The following is a 7,500-nucleotide window of genomic DNA, read 5'->3' on the forward strand; positions in this document are numbered from 1 at the left end:
TACGAAAAATCGCTAAATTAAGGTGTCGCTAAATCCGGATTTTTCAAAATCGCTAAATTAACGTGTCGCCAAAATTTCATGTCATAAGGTAGTATCGAGTGTCCAGATGGAAGTGGTCCTAGTAGGTCTACAGCCAGGTCTTGCCAAGGACCCTCCGGCAATGTCATTGGCGTCAACGGCTCAAGTGGATTTGGGCGTGCAACCAGTTGACATCCATAGCAAGATTTGCAAAACCTCTCCGCCGCCTTATCAATACCAGGCCACCATACTTTACTTCTCAGATTCCGCTTTGTTCCAAACAATTCCTAGGTGTCCCTCATGTGCTAAAGAAATTGCTTGGGACCTTAGCTTGCTTGGCAATACGACACGGGTACCTCTAGCTGTCCGATCACACACAGTTCCCCCGCAGCTGGCGCATAAGCCTTGGATTTCTCAAATCGACCGGTTTTAATTGCTTCTCTCAGAGCTTTCAATTCTTCATCCACAGCAGATGCTTCTTCAACTTCTCTTGTGGTTAGGGCTGCGGGTGTTGCACTGATAGCTGCAAATTAAACAACAACAACAACAACAACAACAACAACATTTATTTAAACACGAATTAAATTACAGCGGAGCTGATGTGGTCGTGTATTTAAGAAGTTAAAAAGTACTATTTACATATATATATATACGAAGCTATTTACATGAAATTCTACGTTTGAGCGTGTTTTTAAACAAGCTTCTGCTTGCGATAGAACGTGTATGATTTTCAAGAGAATTCCATTGAGATATGGCTTTGTAGCAAGTGGACTTGCGAAGAAGTTCTGATTTTGGCTTCGGTAACAAAAAAGTCAATTTCCTTCGCAGGTTATAGTTACAATCATATTTCTTAAATAGCTGCTTAATAGGAGTAGGTGAAAAATCATAAAAACAGTCGTGTGCTAATGAAAACAATCTATGTTCGTACAAACAATTAATAGTAAACCAGTTGCATCGGGCTAGGACCTGGTCGCTAGGTGTATACCAGTCCAGGTTGTAGATGGTTTTAGCGGCACGTGCGTGTATTTTCTCCAGCACATCAAAGAGCGATTTGCCACAGGAGCCCCATATAACCAAACCATAGGTGACAGATGGTAAAATTACGTTAAAATAAAAATCAGCTCTCGCCGAAGTCGGTAAACAATACAAGGACCTAAGAAGATTCAGTTTTTGTGTGAAGGACTTGATTAACTCTTTAACGTGAACGTTTCAATTAAGATCACTGTCAAGCTCAACGCCTAAGCACCTAGTTGACTTGACTTGAGTGACGACACTGTTCCCTAATGACACTGCTTGCAACGGCCCAACAAACTGGCCGCGCATTAAGATCATACACTCGGTTTTACCCCAGTGGGGTATGAGGCGATTACGGCAGCACCACTCATACAACTTCTGGAGGACGCTATTCAACACAACGACAACCTTGTCAGGAGATGACTCAGCCACGTAGATGGTCGTATCGTCCGCATACATGTGAATTTCGCATTCTCTAACTCCAGCTATGTCGGGAAGATCGTTGCAGAACAACGAAAACAGGGTAGGTCCCAAAACAGATCCCTGCGGCACACCAAACTTCACAGGTAAGGTTTCAGACTGGAATCCATTAACGACTGTAACTTGAGAGCGGTCAGCTAAGTAATCCTTAATCCAGCACAATAGGTCGCCCGCAACACCAACTGCTTACAACTTTTCTAGCAAGACATGATCAGAAATAGAGTCAAAGGCCTTTCGAAAGTCTACAAAGGCGATACCAACTACAAGGTTTTTATCCAGCGCCCGTCTCCAGTCCTCGATCATTTTTACCAATAACAATTCAGTTCAGTGGCCTTTTTTATAAGCCCACTGGTGAGGATGGCCAAGATTATGTTCCATAATGTGAGTGGCAATTGTTGTGCCTACTGCGTGTTCCATCAATTTTCCAGGGACGCATGACAGGGAAATTGGTCGATAATTCTGTTTATCTGTTTCATCGTCCTTCTTGAACAGGGCCGAAACATTAGCAGTTTTCCAAGAGGTAGGGACAGAATTACATTCGGCACTCATGGAAAACTGAGATAGCAATGATAGAATTAGATCCTTTCCTGCATATTTGAGTAACTTTGAAGAAACATTATCAGGTCCGCAAGCTTTGTTTGCCTTCATCTTATCGATGCTCTCAGCAACACTAGCATGCGATATGGAAATGTTCATTACGTAGGGAGTAACGCGGTTGATGTAAGTATTGTTATTCACTTGTCTACAGACGGGAAGATCGCTTGCCAACTTTTCACTTACAGTAGAAAAGTATTCATTTAGGATCTGGGCTTTCTTGTAGTCAGATGTTTCCATTGACCCGTCTGATGTCTTTAAACCGAGTATAGGCTGTGACGCTGACCCGTAAGCAGCTTTTTTGACCAATATGACTTACAGTCTTTTACTTCGTCAAATAGATCCACATAGAACCTGGTTTCAGCAACTCTGACTTCATGCGTAACCTTGTTCCTTAAAGAGCGATATTCTGTCCACAGCTCTTGATTCTTTGACATTTTTGCTCTAAGAAGAGTTTTGTAACGTAAATTCATCAAATGGCGTATTTTTGGAGAAATCCAAGGTAAGGACTGGCGTCTAACCTTGATCTCGCGGAAGGGCGCATGCCTGTTACATATTTCACCAAAGATGTGTTTCCACGCCCAATAACAATCATCCAGATCGTCGAATACTTCGCATACGGACCAAGGGGTCTTCGCGATGTCCTTAGAAAATTTGGCCTGGTCAACATTTTTGTAAGAACGGGCTTTAATTATTTTAGGAGGGGGCCGCTTGATCTTTGTTTGGACAGACGCGTGTACAAGCATGTGATCCGAGATTCCAAGCTTGACTGTTCTGGTATTTTTGATCAGATTACGATTGCTACTTGTTACCAGGTCAATCAAAGTTAATTACCCTGATAGGCTTGTCGTTGATAACCATGTAGTCGAATTGAAGAAGCAAATTCTGTAATTTTTGGCCAGAAATTGAGGTAATTGAACCGTCAGTCGAACGAGAGCTATCACAGTTTAAATCGCCAACAATAACCACATTGCGGCGTTTGATCCAAAGTTTCTCCAGTAAATCCTGAAATCGTTCAAAAAATAAAGAATCCGAAGAAGGTGGTCTATAAACTGTTCCTATGATAAAAACGGACGAATTTATCATGATCTTAAGCCATATCGCCTCGATATCGGATGATTCTAGGGATCTTAGCCGAGTAGGGCATATGTGGCTGGCGATGTAGAACAAACATCCACCGCCGATGGTATTGGTATCTCTGTTTCTACGGATAATCTTATAGTTGTCAATTTCAAGCTGACTGTTGGAAATTTTTCGATCCAAGTGGGTTTCCGTAATTGCAAGAATGTCAAACCGGCATACATGCAGCAACACTTTAACCTCCTCGACCTTATTTCTAAGGCTACGAATATTAATGTGTGCAACACTCAAGTTTGATCCCTGGTTAGAAGTTCTTGCAAAGTCCTGTAGATAGTGTCCATCCCGGTCAATCACGCCTTGCCATCCAGGATTGGTTTCCACATCACCAGAGAGAAGCAAGAGCTGTCTGGTCGCCACGGTATTCGCGTAATACAAAATTCGGCATTTTGATAGTTTTCGCTTGCACTTGCCATTGTTTGAGGTGGTGAGGACCATTGTTTTTGCTGAATTAAACAATACTGGACTCATTACCATACCGTCCAACAATATGCAAATTTCGACCATTTCATTTCTCAGCCACCAGAAGTGAAGATAGTTAAATTCTTCGAAATCACAGAAACCGCTTTCCTTTTCTGGAGCCAGCCTGCCCAAAATGACTGCTGATTTAGTTACAAATGAGGTAAACCTGTAGTGAGACGAGTATTCATTCTGAGTCAGGCAAAAACATAGCAGAAACACGGAGGCAAACAACGCGTGACTGCCCGCCATGATAACCTGTCCCCTCGAACATACTCTTCTGCACCATGTTGATGATTTGCTGCTTTATTCCGTCTGACCAAGCGGGAAAGGGGATCAGCTACATTGCTCTGCCCTGGAGCATACACGACCCGGAAATCATAGGGCTGTAGACAAATTACCCAACCTTCGATGCAGGCACAGGGTTTGGAACGAGGTCCATAGATCACTTCCAACAGCTTGTGATCAGTCACCAGATCAAATCTCATTCCATAAATGTATGCGTAGTACCTCTCGCATGCCCAAACGAGGGCGAGCGCCTCTTTCTCCGTCTAAGAGTATTTCCGTTCACACTCTGTGAGGCTGCGGCTTGCATAGCAGATTGGCACTCATTCCCCATTCTGGTTTTGCATTAACACAGCTCCAAGGCCAACAGGGCTTGCATCTGCGATGACTTTGGTTGATGCACTCTTCTCAAAGTATGCCAATGTGCCCACTTCAGCCATGCTTTGTTTAAGCGACTTAAAGGAAGCTTTTTGCTCGGGTCCAAAGTGGAACGGAACATCTTTCCTGGTTAGTTTCCTCAATGACTCTGTGAGTGTTGCAAAATGAGGAATAAATCTGCTGCTGTAATTAGCCAACCCTAAGAAGCTTTGAACTTCACTGACGGTTTCAGGCTGTTTTGTTTCTTGCAGGGCTCTAACTCTTTCTTCCGTCGGGCCGATACCCTTTTCAGACAGCAGAATTCCCATGAAAACCAGTCTGTCCACATTGAACAGGCATTTGTCAGCATTGAGAGTCAAACCATGCTGTCTGAGGCGTTCCATGGTTTTGAGAAGGCGCTGGTCGTGTCGTAAGTTTTCTGATCTGGGCCATTTACAATGATATCATCAGAGATATTGTCCACGCCCTCTATTCCGGCCAGAACAGTAGATATCTCATGTTGGTACAGCTCGCTTGCTGAACTCACCCCAAACCGCAATAGGCGCTTATATCTGTACAGGCCCTTGTGTGTCGGGAAGGTTGTGATCTGGCGTGACTCTCGACTAAGTTCCAGCTGAGCCGTTCATGCTGTGTAGCAGCTCATCTACGGTCGGTATAGGGTATCGACCACGTAAAATGGCCTCGTTTGCTCGCCTCATATCAATGCAGAGACGAATGTCACCATCCGCCTTCGGAATACTTACTACTGGGTTCACCCATGGCGTAGGCCCATCAACTTCTTCTATGATGTCACAATCTAACAATTCTTGAATTTTCTTTTCTACTTTCTCTTGTAAATTAAAGGGGGTTCGCCTCAGCGGTTGAGCTCAGCTTTCCAATCCGAGTAAATACTTCTGGGAACTGTTGTTGCAGTGTCTGCTTGGTTTCAGCAACTGTAGTGACATCAACACCTATTCTCAGCACACCTAACTTCATTGCAGTATCTTTGCAGAGGAGTGGTACTCCTTTTCCTTTAATGACTAGGAATTCAGCTTGAGCTTTTCCTTTTCCAATCAACACTTCACAAATAAAGCGACCTTTTACTGGGAGGGGTTTGCTGGATGCATAGGCATATAGCTTCCTGTCAATTGGAGCAGCTTCTGATTTACATTGGATCTTCTTAGCCTTCAAATCTTCCCAGGTTTCTTCATCAACAATGTTATTGGTGGCTCCGGAATCTACTAACATTTCGAGTTTTACCCCACCAATAGACAACTTAAGCAGATTTGAGTGAGCTTCATTGGTGACTCTGAAAGCATAATCAACCTGCTCCCCATTATTAGCTTCTAGCTCTTCTTGTACTCGATTAACTCCTGGTTTCTTTGGTTTGGTTTTGCAGACGCTAGCAAAATGATCTTTCCCCTTGCATTTCCTACAGGTTTGGCCTCTAGCAGGACATTTTGGATCTCTACCCATGTGCCTACTCGACCCACAACGATAGCAATGAACTCCTTTTTTCTTTCGGTTTTGTTTACCATCGGGTCGCTCAGATTTTTCGTAAACCCTGTTTGCATCTTCCTTGCTTGGCTCACTCACACTGAGATGAGACATTTGGTGATATACACTTTCACATTGTTCTGCGATTTCTAGCGCGCGAGCGAGTGTAAGCTCCTCTCTTTCCTCAAGCAATTTACGCCTTACATAATCTGACCTACATTTACACAGGACCGCGTCTCTCATCTGGTTGTCAAAGTCTACACCAAAATTGCAATCCTTTCCTTCTTTTCTTAATCGAGTAACAAACTGCAAAACAGCCTCACCTTCCTTCCTTTTGTTGGAGTCGGTGAAATTTCTGGCGGGCAAAGGCTGCATTGACTTTGGGAAGAAAATATCCATTCAATGGTGTTATAGCTGTGGTGTAATCGGTTGCTTCGCAGGTATCTTGTACATCTGGGCCTGCGAAATGGAGTGGCATCGCTCGTCTTCGTTGCCTCGTGGTTGCATTTGCAGCCTCAGTGATAATAAGACCTTTGCTATCCGCAAATAACTCAAAAGATATCAACCAACGCGTCCAGCGTGGTCCCAACGTGGCGGGATCCGAGTGACAGTCGAACTTAGGAATAGCATTTAAAGCGCCATTTTCGCTCAAAGACATCTTGTGCTGTACTTATCCTCGTCGCTAATGACGTGTCCTCTTAGGACATAAATTAGAGGAGCTTTAACTAGTTGGAGAAGTGCAACTAGTTCCGAAGAAACACATAACAATCAACCATGTGCTCTCTCTATTCTTCTCTCTCCATACTGCTCCTTTTCTACTTCATGATATACATGCACAAAATGTGACATACACGACAGTGCTGTGCTCCGACATCAAACATGGACCGTATAGTTGCATCCAGAGGCGCCTTCGTATGCTTTCTGCCCGATATCGTGAGCTGTGCCCTTTCGCAATTCAGTCCTCAATACTGCAAGTAAAGAGTGATTAGCACTGTCAATTATTATTAAAAATTATAACCTCTGAGTTCGGTATAATACGCATAACTCAGCGCTTGAATACAGTTATTTTAGGACGTAATTACGGGATATTTCTGGGAAATGTTATTCAATTTTCAGTAAGATACGTTAGGTAAATAAGAAGAAGAGAAACTTGTGCGCAAATGATAATGAACTAAGTCGAGAAAACTATGTGAACTTATGTCCTAATTTTGCTTGATTTGTGGTTACCATAAAGAACTTAAATTTGCTATCATTGTTATCTTTCAAGTTATTTTTTTTCTCAAATTTGAATTTTCAAGTGTTAAACTTGAGTCTAGAAGTTAAACAGAGTTCAGCCGTGCTTTAAAACAATGCGTTTCAAGTTATTTCCATTTTGGCTGTACAAAACAGTGTCACTTACACGAGAGCAAAGGGAAAACAGTTATCTCCTCTGCGAAAATGACTTCTAGAAAGTTTTCAAGGAAACTTGATTTTTTGAAATTCACAGTTTGTTAGGCTACATTAAAATAACCGGCCTCCTAGACAAGGGCAACAAAAAAATTGTGCTTACACCGTCAGAAGCAATAACAATATTGGTGACACATTGTTTGGTTTTCCTATAAAAGGTACAGGTTTCCTGGAATAAGGAATGGCGATACTAAAGGAATTTTAGTGATACTT

General features: G+C 42.8%; 1 protein-coding gene across 1 annotated transcript in view; it reads left to right on the forward strand.

The window, feature by feature from the left end:
• Positions 1–6,630: 6,630 nt before the first annotated feature.
• LOC138021997 (uncharacterized) overlaps positions 6,631–7,500 on the forward strand; it is a 32,763-nt gene continuing 31,893 nt past the window's right edge. The window contains exon 1 of the mRNA XM_068869023.1: positions 6,631–7,500. This exon is cut by the window's right edge and continues 241 nt beyond it. The gene's annotated coding sequence lies outside the window, so the exon portion shown is untranslated.

Source organism: Montipora capricornis, chromosome 10 (assembly GCF_036669925.1).
Source record: "Montipora capricornis isolate CH-2021 chromosome 10, ASM3666992v2, whole genome shotgun sequence".
NCBI classification, from domain to species: Eukaryota; Metazoa; Cnidaria; class Anthozoa; order Scleractinia; family Acroporidae; genus Montipora; species Montipora capricornis.